Source organism: Bactrocera oleae, chromosome 4 (genome assembly GCF_042242935.1).
Source record: "Bactrocera oleae isolate idBacOlea1 chromosome 4, idBacOlea1, whole genome shotgun sequence".
Taxonomy (NCBI): Eukaryota; Metazoa; Arthropoda; class Insecta; order Diptera; family Tephritidae; genus Bactrocera; species Bactrocera oleae.
The window spans coordinates 37,095,590-37,116,206 of NC_091538.1; the positions used below are offsets into that span (position 1 = coordinate 37,095,590).

The following is a 20,617-nucleotide window of genomic DNA, read 5'->3' on the forward strand; positions in this document are numbered from 1 at the left end:
GAGGAGTCAGGGGGTGCACGGCGACATATTTATTTCAGATTTTTTTTTATTAATAAAATTTATTTTAAAAAAATATAAATATTATATATTACGTAAATAAGCTCTTAGATATCAGCATTTCTGAATTCAAATCAAGCAATATAATAATATGATATGAATCCTCCGTTGAAACTCCTCTGTCCATGGTGGCCCGCTATTATGAAGGTTTTCAGTGATTTTACCAGCAAATATTACTAAGTTAAGGTTGATTCAGGTTGCTTAATAAAATATCAGGACAACCTAATTTCAACACCATTTTGTGAGGAGGGAGTCCAGACGGGTTCAAAGAGTTTAGAAATTCTGTAGGAAAATGAACAGTTTCTTCCAAATCGAGAACAATATCGACCGAGTAGTATATTTTCATCGACGCATCAATCTTTGAAAGAATCAAGTTATTTACCTTATCTACTTGTTAGTTAGTTAGTGACAGAATCGCTCTTTCTTTAAACTAAGATATTGTCTTATAACCTATATTATCAATGTCAGGATATACATTGTTGACTAACTCTTCAATGTTATCTATCAAAACACAAAGGTTTTCTGGGCTAATCCTTTCCTCCCTTTGTATTAACTCTCCATTGCCAACTTTTAGCAGCGTCTCTGGAAATAGCCTGTTCTCACGTGAATATGACGAAACCCTCATATTAGTTTTAAGTCCTAATTTATTGACATATGGCCAAAGGTTGGATCTTTTTAGGGAACATTTATTTTGTCAGCCCGTGTTCCTCGAGTCACAACTGGTAGGATTTACGGAAATCTTTTGAGAACAGAATTATACATCCACCCATAGATGAATTTTTATTAGTGTTATTATCATCGGTGGCGATTTTCAGCGTGAACTTGAATGTATAGTGTGCGGTTCGGCCTCTTTCCAAAAGCGTAGCGGCAATGCCGGATGACGCAACAGCTAACGCAATTTTTCCGGTAGATCTCACTTTTTTTAAAAGCAGATTGAGTAAAATGTTTTTCCTGTACCTCCTGGGGCATCAAGGAAAAACAGTTTCCATCAATTTCTCTTGTGTATTCGGCACTCTTAGTTAAATCTGAGTTAGTAGTATTAGCTGACATCGGCAGCCCAAAATCCTTGGTCGATTTACCCGAAAGTAATTGCATTACTTTGTTCAATTCAAATAATGCTTCGTCATGTATGTTTTGATTATATTGTACATCATCATCCATAGATTAACAGAATAAGTTACTTGACAAAACGCTACTATGACGGCAAATAAATATCTTAATGATGTAGCTGAACTACAAACAGCTGCTTCTGATAATTTGTTTTCCCAGTGAGAATCGTCTTCCAAGAGACCCATAGCTTTGCAAGCTGCTTGATAAGTATTGTAAACAACACCTTGTACAGTTCTTAGGTGTGCGAAGGATGTCGGTCCATTTACAATATGCAGTAACATCCTCAGATAAAAGCATTCGCTGTTGTTGCGATGAATCACGTAGACTCTGCCAAGAGCATGCGTTTTTTTTACTCCGGTTTCATGTATAGTAACTTGTAACTCTGTCATATGTCAGTGTTTTCGCGAAATCATCTTGAGCACATAACTTGAAAAATGCTGTCAATGTTGTATTCCTCTTGTTATTAACAACTTCTTGCATATTGTTCTCAGTGAAATATACTCATTGTTCTAAATGAGCTGCAAGGTGGACAGATGTGGGAGCCCGGTCGTACACTTCGAATGATAAAATATAGCTTCAGAGCTGCAGATGCAACGTCCAGACTGATATTTTTCCACTTAATTTGGTGATTGTATGCTGAAAGTGGCTTGATCACTGCCTTTATTAATGTACTTAGTAACATATTGAATTGCACAACTCTACGTTGATGTGGGCATCCAAATTTTTCAAAAGGAGCGGATTATAGGGAACGATCCATCAATTATCAATATCATAGTTTCGGACGGTAGCATTTTGCCCACCCTGTTCTGGCGATCGACGACGATATTTGGGATATTCGTCATCGCTAGTATTTGTTTGTGTTTGGAACGACTTTGGAAATTTTTTGTTGCATTTAGAATCTCGCATACATGGAGAATTCGGATTTAAAGTCCCACAAGGGCCGTGTACCATATGTTTCATTACGATTTCGTACAGGATAGGAGCTTCATCTTTATCCGAAAATTCAGCTGAAATAACCCTGTCAATTTGGTTTGGTCTAATTTTGTACACTAACCACACCTTTCCTCTGCGAATGGCAGGCACCTTGCCGTGGTGCAGGGGCTTAAGTCGCAAGGCATTCTCGGCATCTCCCAACTGGTGTGAGCGGTGCTTGCACCCTCACACTAGTTGTCAGAAGACGTATGCGTGCGACAACCAAGAGCTGCTACCTCCTAATCCAGGGTGTTATGCGACTCCCGTGCCCATTGGATGATTTGCAGCCAGGAGGTATATTCGGCTGTAGTATAACGGAGCCTTCCCAACACCGGGCCGCATTGGAAAGTAACGGTGGCCTTATCGCGTCAAAGGGCTCTTGCGCGGCGGACTCTTCCCCTATACAAAAGCTGACCCGACGGCTCGCCCTGTCGAGCCAAGGGTCGAAAGAAAAAGATGAGCAAAACAACAAAAACAAAAACCACAACTATAACTATTGAAACCCGGCAACAACAACAGCAATCGACTTTGGACAACGGAAACAACAAGAGCAGCGGTGCAGGTAAGGGCGAATCAGGGACTAAACGTAAGTTCAGCTTCCTGGACGCCCTTTCGTCAGAGGAGCGAGCGCTGTTCGAGGAGCATGCCAGGGATGACGATGATGACATGCCTTCGTGCAGCTGCGCACAGCAGACGACTTCTACTGCGGCCGCTGCGGAAAAAGAAAAAGAGAACCCGACGGAGACTCTCTCGAGCAGGAGCAACTGCTCGGATACAGAGGAGTCGCAACGGGCGATCACCGGTGGGAAACGGAGAAGGAAAAGGGGAGGCAGACTACCCCCCTGCCACCAACAGGATGTCCGGAGGACAGGACGATCCCAGAAGAAAGGAAATGAGCGGTGCCAGCCTGAAGTGGTACCTGAGGCACCTCCAGGAGGGAAGAACTCCGAAACCCTAGCGCGAAACAGGGTGAGAGGTGATAGCACCTCACCGGCTTCAGGAAAGCAAAAGGGTGGTAACACCGCAGCCATTAGGAAGCGTAATGGCAGCAATCGAGGCCTAGTAAGCGCAACTCAGCCCGCGGGCCGAAGTTGCGAAAGGCCAGCTCCCTCGACCACCCAAGCGGCTAAGCGGACAGCTGACGCCGCAGGAGCCGCCCAACACCAATCGGCCAGTGGAGAGACAGCGCAGGTATGCGGATGCCCTCAAAGGCATTCGCATGGCTGTGCAGCCGCTGAACTACTCGGCCTGGATACAAAGCCTCCTTCCATGGGGTATATTTTAAGGGAGGCATGCTGCAGGTTGACTGCAAGGATGGAAGGTCGGCTTGTTGGCTGAGGGAGAATGCTCCCAAGCTAGCAGGCTGGAATGGCCCCATCCTCTGCGCGAAAAAGGGGGATGAAATTCCGCCCATGCATCGCATGACGGTATTCCTCCCTAGATGCGCAGGCAAGTCGTATGAGTTTGCTCTAGGGCTCATCCGCAATCAAAACGATGGCCTCAACACATCGGCCTGGCGGGGGACCAGTAGCATAGCTGAAGATTTAGGGTGGAGGCTCAACCTCTGCATTGATGACGAATTGAGATGACGAATCGTACAAATTCGTCAGGAGGGTGAGCTTCCGCCTGAACTACAGGTTCAGCTCGGTGGTCCTGAGGCCATTCAAGCCAAAAACTATCACCGAGGGTGATGCAGGAAAAAAAATGCAGGTGGATCAGGTTGCGACTCAACCCTGCGCAAGTACGTCGAAGCAGGCGGAAACTGCTGAGACAACGGCGAAGGTCCCTTCCGAGAAGACGGGCGAGCAAGGGGGGGCGCTACCCTCCACTCAGAAGCAGGAGGGGCTCACAAACCTGGCGGGAGACATCGCGGAGGAAGGTGAGCATGAGGACCAATTTCTCATGGAGCCGATCCTGTAGTGGGGCCGCGCTTAGAAGTTGCCCAGCTGAACCTGCACCACGCGGCGTCGTCCTCGGCGGTTATCGTGAGCAGGTTCACGATGGATGGACTGGGCATACTAGTGATCCAGGAGCCATGGGTCAATAAAGGAGAGGTCAGGGGTCATGGAGTCAAAAAAGGAATTCTGGGATCTCTCAAGTGAGAGACCTAGAACCTGCATAGTACTTAGGAACGGTATTGACTTCTTCTGTATTTCAGAGTTCCAAACTCAGGACCTGGTCGCTGTGCAAGTAAGGAACGACGAAGAAGCGGACTTCGTCGTGGCAGCGCCCTATTTTCCGGGGGAGACTCCGACAGCACCCCCAGTGGCAGTCGGCAACCTGGTAGAGTACTGCAGGCGGAATAAGCTGCTCCTCATCATGGATTGTGACGCAAATGCCCACCACGCTGAATGGGGCAGCACGGACTGCAACACACGGGGTGAGTCTCTTATTGAGTTTATAGCTAGTAAGAATTTAAGTATAGCAAACGTGGGGTGCGAACCCACCTTTGTAACTAGTGTTAGAAGGGAGATGCTTGACATCACTCTCAGTAACGAGTCTGAGACAGGGCTGAGGGGGTCACCAGAATCCTCCATGTCGGATCACCGTATTATAAGATTTGCACTGGGGTTGGAGGTCAAACAACTTCCTCCCAAGCGTATCCCTAGGAACACGGACTGGGTCGCTTTTAGGGACTCGCTTGTAACAAATGTTAGCAGTAGGGTGCAGCTGGATAGGAGTGCGACGGCTTCTGGATTGGAGAGCAGACTGTCTGCCCTAAACCAATCCATTATAGAGGCATATCACAGCAGCTGTCCCCTAAAGACAACGACCAAGAGCCGTAACCGCTCCTGGTGGTCTAGTAAGCTCTCAGTGCTAAGAAAAACGGTACGCAAGCTATTCAATAAGGCTAAGCGCACCGGAAACTAGGAGGCTTACATATGCAGCCTAACTGCTTATAATAAGGAGATTAGGACCGCAAAGCAGAAGAGCTTCAGGAAGTTCTGTGAAAGCGTCTCCTCAGCCCCAGAGGCAGCTAGGCTGCATAAGGCTATGGCTAGGGGTAAGACACAGTACTAGCGATCAAAAGATCTGATGGGACCTATACGTCCAGCGCAGAAGAAAGAGCCACTGCTCTTCTACTTGCGCATTTCCCGGAGACGATTCAAGAAGACCATATCCGACCTATGGTCGAACGTAGGCCATCACGCTTGGACTGGATAGTCGCAAAACAGCTCTTCACTGCAGACTCCATCAAGTGGGCTTTGGCCTCCTTTGAAAAATATAAGTCCCCGGGTGCGGATGGTATCCTTCCAGCTTTTCTGCAACAGGGGAAGCAGGTGCTACTGCCCCACCTTGTTCGGCGGACCGAATATATGAGACTTGTTAATGAGGTGCAGGAATACGTGTACATTTAAATGGAAGACTCTGTTAACTATATCGTATCTGTCTTGTGGAGTTGAATTGGTGTTTATATTTTCTTTGATTTCCGGTTTAACCCACGCTCAACAACTTGCTTACTCTTAAAAGAGGTCATTTGAAATGCGTTATTATAACGGCGTATATTGCGCATGAATTGTTTGGATTTCTGATGATCACCCGTAAGAAGAGAGTGAAGTGGTTCAGGTGGGGGGAGAATTTCTTCTAATTTGACTTTTTCTTGTAAGCAACACATGCTTTTCGATTCGTCCTTGAATTTCAATGCCAAGCAATGTTACCACACTACTGACATAGTACCTATTGATGCTATACGATCGTCCTTGTAAGAAATCTAAGGATCGTAATTCATAGCAGAATTTTCCTTATTTACCCATGAATTAGTAACTCGTGCTGATGATTCTCTGGCTTTATGTATTCGATGTCTATCCCTATCTCGGCTGCGGCGAACCTCACGCTCTACTGAAGATTATCTCTCTCTCAGCTCTATATCTATCCCCAGCCTGACTGGGACGAGCCTCACGTTCCATTGACGATTCTTCATCTCTTGCTAAACGTACTCTTCTGGCATTCACAGTACTTCGACCTATGTTCGAACGACAACGTTTTCCAGACATGACTTTATAATTTCTGTACAAAATTTACTCAGTTCTATATGTATATAACCTATGCACAATCATAAAAAACAAAAGACACCTATTTCATTCAGTTCGTTTTTTAACTGAAATACCTCAACTTAAACTACAATTTTACTAAGTATTGTTGTTTTACTGGCTAGAGAGTTCCAATAATAAACGCGCCCGATCGCTGCTAAATTCAAAGTGCTATAGAGCGAACTGCGGCCTCCGACGCGCTATTTATAGACACGCTCCCGCCGCCCCGACCGGCAGGTACCGCCGCAAACGCTACATCCCGCAATTTTAAAATCTGTAATAGTAAATTAAATGTAAATCGAAAATCTTTATATAAATCATATGCTATAAAGGGCCATATAGAGCTATTATGTATTTAAGGTATTTAATTGGATAAGAATTACTGCTGTATTGATTTTATATTATATGATATGGTTATATGATATTATTTGTCGTAAAAAGTAAATGACAAAAAAATGTTATTGTGGGATATATTGTATTTGTAATGCCCTGGTTCTATGCACAGATGTTAAACATCTCTATAGACTTGTACCAGATGAAATAAATAAATAAATAAATAAAATATCCATAAGAGATAGACATATACTATCGCGGAGTTTTCTGTACACCTTTTCAATGTGTACAATACTTAGTACATTATTTTGATAAATCTCGTAGGGTTCAGCCTGCGTTTGTAATGAAAAAATGTATTATTTACAACATTACATTAGAAACTTAAAAAAAAAAACATATAATATATATATATATATATATACATGTAAACCTTCCCTTTGAATCAATCTTTCTATTAAAAAAACCGCATCAAAATTAGTTGCGTAGTTTTAAAGATTTAAGCATACATAGGGATATAGAGATAGAGAAAGGGGCTTTGTTTTATACTATGTACTGATAATCTGCAAATAAGATATATGTGATATAAACTCAACCGAAGAAGCTAAATTTAATATATTATATTTTGTTGATGTGAAAAACGTTAACCAGAGAATCGGAATTCATTATATTGGCGATATGGTGTTTATTCAAAGTCTAGACCAATTTCATTCACATTCGGCGCTAAACCACACAATTTTTAGGAAAGCTTGTCCACTTAATTGCATTAAAATATCACATATTTTGACCAACCTAAGCGGTTTAAAGCGAAGTGTATGTCGGAAATCACTATACGAGTATAAATATGGGGTAGAAATGGGTATGGGCTTGTTGCATTAACCTTTGACATTCTCAGATTAACTCGAAAACATATATTCAACAATTTCATAAATAAATAACTCACACACTAACCGAAATATTCGTCATAAAGTTTGTTAGAGTTATTATATGTATTTATTATAATATAATTTCATATATTTTCGGCATTAACCCATTACGGCCTGCCCATAGAAGTTTTCTACTTTATGGGGAAGTTTACATAGCTGAAAGAATTTTCTTTTCGAAATTTCAGGTTTGTACGTAACCTAATGGGCTAATCAGTCTTCATAGAACACCTAAAATTTAATATCTATGGCAACCTGTTGATCGGCTGATCATCAAGTGTCAATTAAAATCAGCTGAGTTACAAAGTGGATTTGCAATTGTAAAATAGTGCGGGTGTTGAAATTTTGTAATAACTGAAGTAAAAACTCATAAAATATATAAAAAACGGAAATTTTGAACATGCAAAGAACTGCAGGCGAATGTGGACAGCTGGAGCGACGATGATGAGCTTGGACGGCATGCAGACAAAATCAATATAGTCCTTATGCCACCAGACGGTATTGATGCGATCAGTGACAATCTTGAAGACGACGAAGACATCAGTTAGCAGTAATCTAAATTAAAACGGGATCTCACTGATGGTGAAGTTTTTGCGAATGTTGAAATACAACCACCGAAATGGCGTCGTAACAAAAATTACAAGTTTGAGAATCCACATGTCGAGAAACTCACTCAGAAATTATATGGAAAAATTGGTAAGAATTCTCAAATGACTATTTCTTAATGCAGTGTATACATATGTTATAATGTTGAAGGATCAGTAACTCCGCTCCAGGTTTGGGAATGATTCATGGACAAAGAGAGAGCTTCAGCTAATTGTAGACTAGACAAATAAGTATGCATCACAAAACAATGTGTACGGCTTTTTTTACATCAATTCAAGAGATTCGAACTTTTATTTGCATACTTTTTATGACTGGTTATCACACGTTGCCACAAATTGATGTGTCGTTTAAATACGCTTGGATATTTTACAACTGGCCCTTTTTGTGACAATCGCATCAATCGTGCTCCTTTATGAGACATGAAAGAAATGAAGAAGTCACAGGGACCATCCCTCAATTTTGTATTCGACAAAACTAATAACATATTAACATAGCTGTGAGCTGGAACTGTAATTCTGCAATAACCAGATTTTCAAACTATTCCATTCAGTGACTCCTTTTTGATTGCCTTTTATATTCTACAGGTAGTAGTAGTACTACATTGATGAGTAATTTTTTTCAGATATTCCAATGTGTCGTGCTAAAAGATACGATCGGAAAAATCGAAAAATGATGATTATTGACCAACCCTTCTTAATACTCGAATATAATCATCGGATGGGGGGCTTATTCGTTGACTCATTCGACAATGCTATGAACAACTACCGCATTAAGGTACATGGAAAGAAATGGTACTGGCCGTTGCTTATCAATGCATTCGATGCAGTAGTGGTAAATAAGTGGAAACTAAAAATTGTATGTGCAAAATATGATAATGCTAAAGTTATGAGTCAAACTGACTTCCGCGTGGAAATTGCCGAAGCTTTAATAAATCAATCCGTTCCATGACGATCTCGTGGAGGGCGTAATGCCGTAATCTCGAGAATATCAGTAAATGTACAGACGTCTTCGATCATTGAATATCAAAACTGGACAAACGTTGCCACCAATGTTGAGGAAAAACTCAGTTTGGTAGCAGAAAATGTTATGTAATGCTTCATCCAAAACAACGACATAATGGGGAAGAATTTAGATTAAAACGATTAAAAATATGTATTTAAACAAAAAATAAAGTTTTATTTCACTCATTTTTGTCAGCATATAGTTCACACATCTGCCTAATGGGTATTTCAATACCCAATTAAGTATATTCCACTCCATGATCTTGGGATCGTAGGAATAAAACTGTTGATTTATTGACCCGATGCAACCCATTTTCGACATATGATACAAACATACTATTATCAGCAAAGGATTATCTCCAAATTTCATTTATACATCTCACTTATTGACCTATATTTTCAGTAAAAAGGCAGCAATAGGCACCAAGGTCCACATGTTCGATTTTTAATTAGCTTAAAGGCATTATTTGTGCAGAGTTTTATCCCGATATATGTATTCGTTAGAGATTGATTTGTACACTGAAAAGTGTTTGGAAGTTATGTTATTAGATGACAGCAATGAAACTACTGGACTCAAAAGGCAATATATTCTATATATCCCATTTAGGAATTAATTACAAAATATTTAATTACTACGATATTAAATGTATTTTTAAATTCGTTTATATAAGATCTCAATGGAGATTAATATATAAGTAACTTACTGTTTTCTCAAATAGATTGCAAATAAAACATCATCCAATTTTGACACCGGCTCCTTTTAAGCCCTGCCATACCATCCTGGGTGTAAAATTTAATGTTTCTGACGCTGATGATTTTCCATACCATATATGGGGAGTAGGCCTGGTTATAATCCAATTTTATCCATTTTCACACCATCGGCACCCCTACTTAGAGGATTTTCTCTAACCGAATTTGGTTATTGTAGCCTTAGTTGTTTAGTTGATATGTATGTACATTAAACTTATTATAGGGCGGGGCCACGCCCATTTTTTTTTATTTTTACTCACACGTTTCGCTCGATACTGTGATCTCCTGTGCCAAATTACGTGGCAGTGGTTCAATTAAGCCCATCTGCAATACCGGTCATGATGATCATTTATATATACATATGTAATAGAAATAGGTGATAGAAACAACCGTTATTTGAACAAAACTATTATACTCTGTAACAACATGTTGCAAGAGTATAAAAATGCTCCGTAAGAATTCAACATTCATTACTCAACATAACCGTGAATAGATTACAATATAATTTATGTTATAGGTAAAAGACTCCAATAATTTTATTACTATATTTTATCATATGCTGATGTTTAAAACGTACTTAGGAATAATTATTTACAACATTTAATTTTGTTAATTAAAAAAAATAACAACTCACATGGGAAAATACATGTACAATATATAAGGCAAATGGACAATTAGACAAATCAATTCAGTAAAGATCATCTTAAGACCAGCGTTCCAAGTATATTTTTTGTATTTTTTTTTTGTTTATTTGGAGTGTAAACGTATACATGTTTCTATGTGACAACTTAACTGCAAGCCACATACAATTGTCCGCATGAAAAACATGAATTTTCCAAATTTAAATCGGCAATACGTTAGTTAAAGATTGACCTTGTGCTTTTTTGATCGTTATTGCAAAGGAAATATAATCCGCTTGAATTCGAACGATAAAGCGTTGAAGATCATCGGTATTCGTTTGAATCCGCCACCGATAGTTGTTGCTTCGATTAAATTTGGTGACAATTTTTTAATTGTCAATCTGGTTCCGTTGCACAATTTAGGTGCATTCAAATAGCAAATGAGCATTATCGGTGATTCAATCTTTAATGCTAATATGTGCGGTGGCTTTCAGGGTGGTTCCAATGAATTTAAAAATTAAACTGGATAATTGACAGATAGTAATTCGTCCATTACGGCGTCGATCGATTTGTATTATTGTATTGTTAAAATCATCATTTTTAGTGCCAAATTTGCACGTTCGGAAACTCCATCTGAATTTTTGTAATTAGTTGTTAAGCTTGGAAATACCTTGTCGAATATTTGGTTGAATTTGACAGAAATTGTGTGGAAAAGAAATCTCATTAGTTGGCGGAAGTCTCCAGCAAGAAGAATATGAGCACCTCCATTGGTTGGTTATTTCCTCGAAAACAGGCAAAGCCCTGTCAAGTACTGCAAGTGATTTCTTATGCTAATATTGCATGTTTGGTTTAAAATTAAATGAAAGCTTGAATGCTGAATGTCGGGCCACTACCACACCCACAAAATACCATTAATCGAAAACATATGAAATGCCACAATTAAGCACTAAATTAAGATATACACCTGTAATTTGGTAGAGGGAATTTCATTAGGAGGGTCTTATTTGGGTAATTTTTTTTTTTTTTTTAATAGCGTAATAAATTTATTAAAAACGAATATATCTCATAAACCATACGAGCTATATGACCCAAATTTGCACAGAATAAATAGTTTTGACTCCTCCTTCGACATCCGAGATATTACAAGAGGATTTTATAGGAGTCGATGTCAAAATTGGACGAAACCGCCTACATTTAGGTGAAAGCACATATCTCCGAAACAGGCGAAATCGGGCTATAACCAAGCTTACTTCCCATATAGCACAATTTTAAACTCCATATGATTCATATGATACACTCTCCAGTATACAAATCAAGCATCAAAGAATATATCGTTAGTCTAAAAATTGTCAACATCGGACCATAACTGTTGAGAGTCCCCCTTTACCGAAAATGGGGACCCCAGTGCCTGGAGCAAACTTTTACTAAAATTAACGGTCAATCTGTAAGATATATTATATCTTAAATGGACGGATTTTTCTTTAATCGTGCATGTTTGTGCCTATATTGTGTAAAATGGGGTGAATACTACACCATATAACTAATCACGGAATTTTCAAATATCCAGGTGATTTTACTCCATATACATATGTGGGTGATGATATGTGAGATACCTTAATAGCCAGCTCATACACAGATTATTTTGTAACCCAAACCGGTTTATTGTGGGCGAGGGGACGACGGGGGAAGACGAAGGGACCGTACCACTCGTGCTCGGGTGGCACGCTTTGTGTTCTTTCTCGTAACAGCTCGCTGCTACCCTTTTCAGCATTCCTTTTTACTTTCAAATTCTTTGAATGGTTGCAAGAGCCTTCGGTTTCAAATGAATATATACCAGTCGTTCAGAAATTTGAATTCTGTTATCTATTTTTTATATGTAATATGCAAATATGTATGCATAGAATAATAGAAATATTTTGAAAAATTATAAATGAGGAAAAAATTAATATACTCAAAAATATTTATTTATTTCATCTGGTACAAGTCTATAGAGATGTTTAACATCTGTGCATAGAACCATTACAAATACAATATATTTAACAGCTTATCTCCCTATATTATTAATATATTAGTATAGATAATAGTATATTACACTAAATATTGCGTAACAAAGTTATACACATAAAAATTATAAATTATACCAAGTAAGAGCAAAAATGAAGCACTTAATAGATAGCTAAAATTTACTATATTGATTAGTTGTTTATCCAGGATTTTAGATTTTTGTTAAGAGATTTTTTTTACAATTCATGTTAGAATCTTCAAATTATTAGGAAGCATGTTAAAGTACTTAATTGCTATATAATTACATTTTTAATGCTACTTGACTTTTTAATTTTTGGTAATGTTAGAGTATTAGCTCTAGTTTGTACTTGTTTAGTAAGATATTTTGATTTACACTTCTCATAGTATTGTATTAGAGCCTTTAAAAATTTTCTTGATGTCAAGTGGCAAATTAGTTTCATAATTGTTTTTAAAGAACTTTAATAAACGGTTTTGCATTTATGGTATAGGCTGCAGAGCATTTTTGTAGGCTCCACCCCAGGCAATTCCGTAATTGATTACACTTTCGAAAAGTCCATAGTATATAGTTTTTAAGATTTTTATGTCAACCCATTTACTCCGTTTGAAAAAGAGGAAAGCAAAGTATCTGACTTTTTTGGCCAGCTCGTTCACATGAAAATTCGATTTCATATGTGTATCAAAGTACAGACCCAGATATTTGCTGTAATCTACTCTTGAGAGATCTCTGTTGTTTATATATAGTATATAATTGACAGGTATACTATCACAATAACTGCCAAAAGTGATGTATGTTGACTTGTCTATGTTAAGAGATAATTGATTACTTCGTAGCCATTTATTTAGTATCTCCAACCATCTATTCAGGCGTGTTTTAACTTCATTCCAATTTTTACCAGAGCAAAGCACTGCAGTATCATCAGCATAGGCTAAGAGAGCCATTTCCGGTAGATTATTGAAGATGTCATTTATATACATGATAAACAGCAGAGGACCCAATATTGTGCCTTGTGGCACACCAACTTTTACATTAGTTGTTGTACTTATACAATTATTGATTTTTACACATTGTTCCCTTTCGTGAAGGTAGTTTTTAAGTAATTGGTGAGGTATTCCTCTAATCCCAAGCCTCCAGATCTTATCTAATAGTATTTCGTGATTTACAGTATCGAACGCTTTTAACGTCTAGAAAGACTAGGACAGATGGTAAATTTTTATCAATATTTTTATAAAGAATATCTGATGTAAGAGTTAAAGCATCACTGGTACCTCTATTTTTCATAAATCCAAATTGGTTCGGAGAAATTAAGCTATTTTTACTACAGAAATCATAAAATCGGATATATATTATTTTTTCGAATATTTTAGCAAGGTTTGAGATTAGAGAAATATGCCGATAGTTATTTGCTAAGTGTTTGTCCCCGGATTTATGTATAGGTATAATATCAGCTTTTTTTAAGTACAGAGGGCCAAATAGCTTTATTTATACATATATTGAAAATATGCTCTAAAGGTATACTAATATCTTTGGCTATAATTTTAAAAATCTTACTGCTAATGCCGTATACACCACCCTTTAATTTCTTTTATGATTTTGTCAATTTCAGTATAACTAGTTGGAGTAAGAAACATACCATTAGGGTTATGCTTAACATTTTTGTTTATGTCAATTGATAAAAGTTATAAACTCATCAGCAATAACCTGGTGTTCGGATATGATTTCATCATTACATACTAGATAATAAGATAATATTCAATTTAAATATTTAATAACATATACCGGTATTAAATGTAATAATATAGGAGTATACATAAAATAATTCTAATAAAAATGGTAACTTTATATTTTTATACTTACATAAAATATTAAGATGATTTCATATAAATCATTTGCGGTTCGGATTTAGTTCGAATATCATTTTATTTAAAACAAGAATTGTAATTAATTCAAGGATGCTTAATAATAAATAGAAAAAAAGATTTGAAAATTCCTGTTATAAATTTGGCCATGAAAATATTAGTAGCGTGTATTCAATACATTCTGGTGGATTAGGGAACTCCCGACTTCAGTATATCTTTGAAACTACTTATATTAAGCGGGTAGGTATTATGTTCTGTTCTACCACATTTATGATAATTCATTGCAACCAAATGTGACGATCAACCCAAGATACAAATGAAATATGCAACACACAAGTGTCGCGCAGCCGAACCGCACAAACATTTGCGAAAATTTTATAAAAAGGAATAACAGCAAAACTCATTTTGAGTTGCTGGACTCTGGTCAAAAGAGTCCCCATGTAAACGCAGTATAATGAAACTCAGGCAGCAGCATTTTATTCTGTTATCAGTATGTCGTATTGCCAAAAATAGATAACATCGGGAATTATCTCTCATACAAGTATACCTAACATACGAACTTCCGGTTGGCTTTATGTCATGTATATCAGTCAATATGTAAGCAGGGCCCGATCTAAGGGAGGGCAAGCCGGGCATTTGCCTAGAGCGCCAAAAAATGAGGGGCGGAAAAAATTTCCTTATTCCTATCTTTCAACCTTTTGTTCGATATTTTTTAGGTATCGATACTTTTAACAAAATTTAAGTCACATCATTAGATTTGGGTCGTAGGGGATTACTATTCTATATAGGCAATAGCTTATATTTAGAGCGTGTGTTGCCAGTTTCTCGTGACTGATACCTATTTTCCTATTAAGTAGATTTATTTGTATCAATTAAATAAAAAATGGATACAGTTATAAACTCTTTAGAATTAAGATTTTTTCAGATTTCTGAGCACAGTAAACATTTTGCTTTTTGTTTAACATATATGCCTTAAGAGAACAATCAAAAGATGAATTGTTAGAACATTGAAAGAATCTCCAGGCTATTTTAAATATTTTTGTTTATGGTGAAAGAAGCTTTTCTAAATTAAAAATAATAAAAAATTATCTGCGATCCACCATGACACAGGATAAATTATCTGGATTGGCTATGATTTCAATAGAACACAATGTTTGCGACAGTATAAATTTATCAGATGTTATTAAAGATTTTGCAGAACAAAAGGTGCGAAGAAAATTACTATAATTTCGAGGTAGGATTAAATATTCTCTGAAAAACTTTTTTTGTTGTCTTTTTTTTACGTACCGTATGAACCTTAACTTAAATTATAAATTAAACAGCTTGGTCCTAATCTTTTTAACTTCTGAAACGATTTTGATGAAAAATGTTTATTGTTACTTTAGTTAAAGGGCAACAATAGCCCCAAACAGGGAACAATAGCACAAGGGAAAAGAGGCCCATACGCAGCAGTGAGTCGCAATAGGTTGATGATGATGATAAAGATGATGTCGATGAAAATATATCAATTTCTGTGAAATCTCTTATAAAGACATGCATTGTATACTTACTAACATAAAAACACTCATCAACTTTCGTATAGGTACTTCTTCAGAAGGCCCAATAGACTGACGTAAATATTATGGGTAGGTATAATCCCAACAATATCACCTATTTTAGGTAGGTACTTGTATACTTAGCATCCCCCAGCAAAACTAGCTCATGACTTATATAGCTTTGTGTATGTAGAAGGCAGCGAAAATGATATTTGCTAAATAGCTAGATCGGGCCCTGTATGTAAGATATCTTAGCAAAATTAACTGATTAATATTGGATATACTATAGTTCAACGTATATTATTGGAGATACTATAGTTTAATGCCAAAAATATGTGAATTTAGTCTACAAATTACCCCAACTCCCAAATACTACATATATTGATTTTCGTTGTTCTAAAAAACCTTATGTAAATTGCTTGAAAATATGTTCTCAAGTATTCCTTAGCAATGTTAATATTAACTTAAACAGTTTGGTGATTTGGTGTCACCAAATATGTGAGCACCAGTGTATATGGCTGATTTTTTACCGAACTTTATGAGTTCTAGTATTGAAATTCGGGGAGAACATTTTTGTGATAAAAAAATTGGTAACATCGGGTGAGTACTTCCCTTAGCCCCCATATACCTAATATAAAAATTTTCGAACTTCCAGTTGACTTTATACCGCATCTATCGGTCAATATGTAAGAAATCTTAATGAAATTTGGAAATAATCTCCTTCTAATAACAGTGTACCTTTTTGCCTGTGATTAAAAGCAATGGATGCAATACTGCCTAGGTTAGGTTAGGTTATATGGCTGATCTTTCGACATAGAAGAATCACACTTAGTCTGATTATATTCAGCTTTTTGTAAAGCCAAACGAAAAACATCCTGAACCTGTGACAAATCTGCTAAGGTGTTTTATGTTTATTTTCGCTACTTAACTTGGATGTCTAAGTGTAGTAAAATCCGAGGGGTTTTTGTCTTGTTCTGACAAAAGCGGTGTGATCAGGCACCCAAACCAGTCTAATCATAAAGTAACTTGATGCTATAGATAAGGAGTCCAAACACCCCCTCACTAGTATTGAGCGCACAGTCAGCAAGCTGAAGGCTATCGGAGTGGATAGTCACCACTCTAAAGGCGCTCCGAAGTAGCAGATCTTCTGCTACCTTAGTGGCAGCTACCTCCACTTGGAAGACGCTGCAGTGGTCAGGATCCTAAAACTGGAGTTGATGGAAAGTTCCCGACAGTGTAATCCTCCGCCAACCCTTCCCGCAAGCTTTGATCCATCCATAAAAAAGCTCACTGCCACTCTCTTCCAGCGAGTCCTCCCTTCCCATGCCTCCCTCGAAGGTATGTGAGTAGAAAAACAACAGCCAGGGCTAGGTTCAGCGACCTGGTAATCCAAGTACTTCGGAATGAAATCAAAGTGTACGAGAATTTCAGCGTGCCCAGCCTCGTAGCCATCAAAGTACCCAGATTCTCTGAGTCTGAATACAATTGTAGCGGCCATACACCTCGCGGCTATGTCCAAGGGTGCTATATGCAGCAAGGAGTTTAGTGCCATGGTTGGTGGGGTTCGTTGTGCATCACAGATACTAATGAGGGCAGCTCGTTGAATAATCGCCAAGTTTTTCGCGAGTGTAGTCTTTTCAAGCACCTTCCACCTTACAAAAATTCCGTAGAACATTATGGGGTTTACTATTGTTTTATAGAGCCAAAGAACTGCCTTTGGTAGGAGTCTCCATCTCTTGCCAATGGCTCCGTTATGCCCGCGCACTGCCCCACTCCGCCACGATAATTCTATTGTAGAGAAGTTGGAAGATAAGATGCTTTAAGTTCAATTCTACCCCAACCTATTCAAAGCTCTTCCGCAATACATTGTTAAAAGTTCCCTCGATATCGAGGAAGGTTCCCACTGCAAACTCTTTGTTCCTCATACTCCTCTCGAGCCAGGAGACAAGAATGTGTGACTGGAAAGTCGATTTCTTGGGATACTACCCCTTATGTGTAGATCAATCAGTCTCTCTAACGTTTTAAAAAGAAAGAAGAGTGACTGATGGGTCTGAAATCCTTGGCCGACACATGCCATCTGTTACCAACCTTCGGGATAAACGCAATCCTAACCTGCCTCCAAGCCCCAGGAATATAGCGCAGTTTAATGCAGTTCGAATGGATAGGAATCAGCTAGTTGCATGACAGCATGGCATCTCGCTGCAGTTGCTCTTGTATAATGACATCCGTGACAGGAGAAAGCAGTAAAATTCCCCGCCAATTGTGTGTAAGCAGCGAGGGCCAGGGTTTGCCCTTCATAAAAACCGCGGAAATGGCCGCAGCTACCCCTTTCTATCCGTCCTACTGTGGTCGCAAAATGTGGTTCAATGAATGCGCAGACTTAGCGATTAATATTGTGGCAGCTCCCGAACGCTGATGTTACAGATGGTATAGAGAGGGGTTATTGTTAAAATCATCATTTTTAGTGCCAAATTTGCACGTTCGGAAACTCCATCTGAATTTTTGTAATTAGTTGTTAAGCTTGGAAATACCTTGTCGAATATTTGGTTGAATTTGACAGAAATTGTGTGGAAAAGAAATCTCATTAGTTGGCGGAAGTCTCCAGCAAGAAGAATATGAGCACCTCCATTGGTTGGTTATTTCCTCGAAAACAGGCAAAGCCCTGTCAAGTACTGCAAGTGATTTCTTATGCTAATATTGCATGTTTGGTTTAAAATTAAATGAAAGCTTGAATGCTGAATGTCGGACCACTACCACACCCACAAAATACCATTAATCGAAAACATATGAAATGCCACAATTAAGCACTAAATTAAGATATACACCTGTAATTTGGTAGAGGGAATTTCATTAGGAGGGTCTTATTTGGGTAATTTTTTTTTTTTTTAATAGCGTAATAAATTTATTAAAAACGAATATATCTCATAAACCATACGAGCTATATGACCCAAATTTGCACAGAATAAATAGTTTTGACTCCTCCTTCGACATCCGAGATATTACAAGAGGATTTTATAGGAGTCGATGTCAAAATTGGACGAAACCGCCTACATTTAGGTGAAAGCACATATCTCCGAAACAGGCGAAATCGGGCTATAACCAAGCTTACTTCCCATATAGCACAATTTTAAACTCCATATGATTCATATGATACACTCTCCAGTATACAAATCAAGCATCAAAGAATATATCGTTAGTCTAAAAATTGTCAACATCGGACCATAACTGTTGAGAGTCCCCCTTTACCGAAAATGGGGACCCCAGTGCCTGGAGCAAACTTTTACTAAAATTAACGGTCAATCTGTAAGATATATTATATCTTAAATGGACGGATTTTTCTTTAATCGTGCATGTTTGTGCCTATATTGTGTAAAATGGGGTGAATACTACACCATATAACTAATCACGGAATTTTCAAATATCCAGGTGATTTTACTCCATATACATATGTGGGTGATGATATGTGAGATACCTTAATAGCCAGCTCATACACAGATTATTTTGTAACCCAAACCGGTTTATTGTGGGCGAGGGGACGACGGGGGAAGACGAAGGGACCGTACCACTCGTGCTCGGGTGGCACGCTTTGTGTTCTTTCTCGTAACAGCTCGCTGCTACCCTTTTCAGCATTCCTTTTTACTTTCAAATTCTTTGAATGGTTGCAAGAGCCTTCGGTTTCAAATGAATATATACCAGTCGTTCAGAAATTTGAATTCTGTTATCTATTTTTTATATGTAATATGCAAATATGTATGCATAGAATAATAGAAATATTTTGAAAAATTATAAATGAGGAAAAAATTAATATACTCAAAAATATTTATTTATTTCATCTGGTACAAGTCTATAGAGATGTTTAACATCTGTGCATAGAACCATTACAAATACAATATATTTAACAGCTTATCTCCCTATATTATTAATATATTAGTATAGATAATAGTATATTACACTAAATATTGCGTAACAAAGTTATACACATAAAAATTATAAATTATACCAAGTAAGAGCAAAAATGAAGCACTTAATAGATAGCTAAAATTTACTATATTGATTAGTTGTTTATCCAGGATTTTAGATTTTTGTTAAGAGATTTTTTTTACAATTCATGTTAGAATCTTCAAATTATTAGGAAGCATGTTAAAGTACTTAATTGCTATATAATTACATTTTTAATGCTACTTGACTTTTTAATTTTTGGTAATGTTAGAGTATTAGCTCTAGTTTGTACTTGTTTAGTAAGATATTTTGATTTACACTTCTCATAGTATTGTATTAGAGCCTTTAAAAATTTTCTTGATGTCAAGTGGCAAATTAGTTTCATAATTGTTTTTAAAGAACTTTAATAAACGGTTTTGCATTTATGGTATAGGCTGCAGAGCATTTTTGTAGGCTCCACCCCAGGCAATTCCGTAATTGATTACACTTTCGAAAAGTCCATAGTATATAGTTTTTAAGATTTTTATGTCAACCCATTTACTCCGTTTGAAAAAGAGGAAAGCAAAGTATCTGACTTTTTTGGCCAGCTCGTTCACATGAAAATTCGATTTCATATGTGTATCAAAGTACAGACCCAGATATTTGCTGTAATCTACTCTTGAGAGATCTCTGTTGTTTATATATAGTATATAATTGACAGGTATACTATCACAATAACTGCCAAAAGTGATGTATGTTGACTTGTCTATGTTAAGAGATAATTGATTACTTCGTAGCCATTTATTTAGTATCTCCAACCATCTATTCAGGCGTGTTTTAACTTCATTCCAATTTTTACCAGAGCAAAGCACTGCAGTATCA

At 37.6% G+C, this 20,617-nt stretch overlaps 1 long non-coding RNA gene across 6 annotated transcripts in view; it reads left to right on the forward strand.

The window, feature by feature from the left end:
- The first annotated feature begins 4,504 nt into the window (after positions 1-4,504).
- LOC106624423 (protein NLRC3) overlaps positions 4,505-20,617 on the forward strand; it is a 50,664-nt gene continuing 34,551 nt past the window's right edge. The window contains exons 1-4 of one of the 6 annotated variants that reach the window (XR_011396302.1): positions 4,505-4,519; positions 7,612-8,119; positions 8,180-8,259; positions 14,030-14,266. This is a non-coding gene — a long non-coding RNA (protein NLRC3). Of the gene's footprint in view, positions 4,520-7,611; positions 8,120-8,179; positions 9,229-14,029; positions 14,267-20,617 lie in introns of those variants that run through there. The other 5 variants (XR_011396300.1, XR_011396299.1, XR_011396298.1 and 2 more) reach the window with 5 other exon arrangements.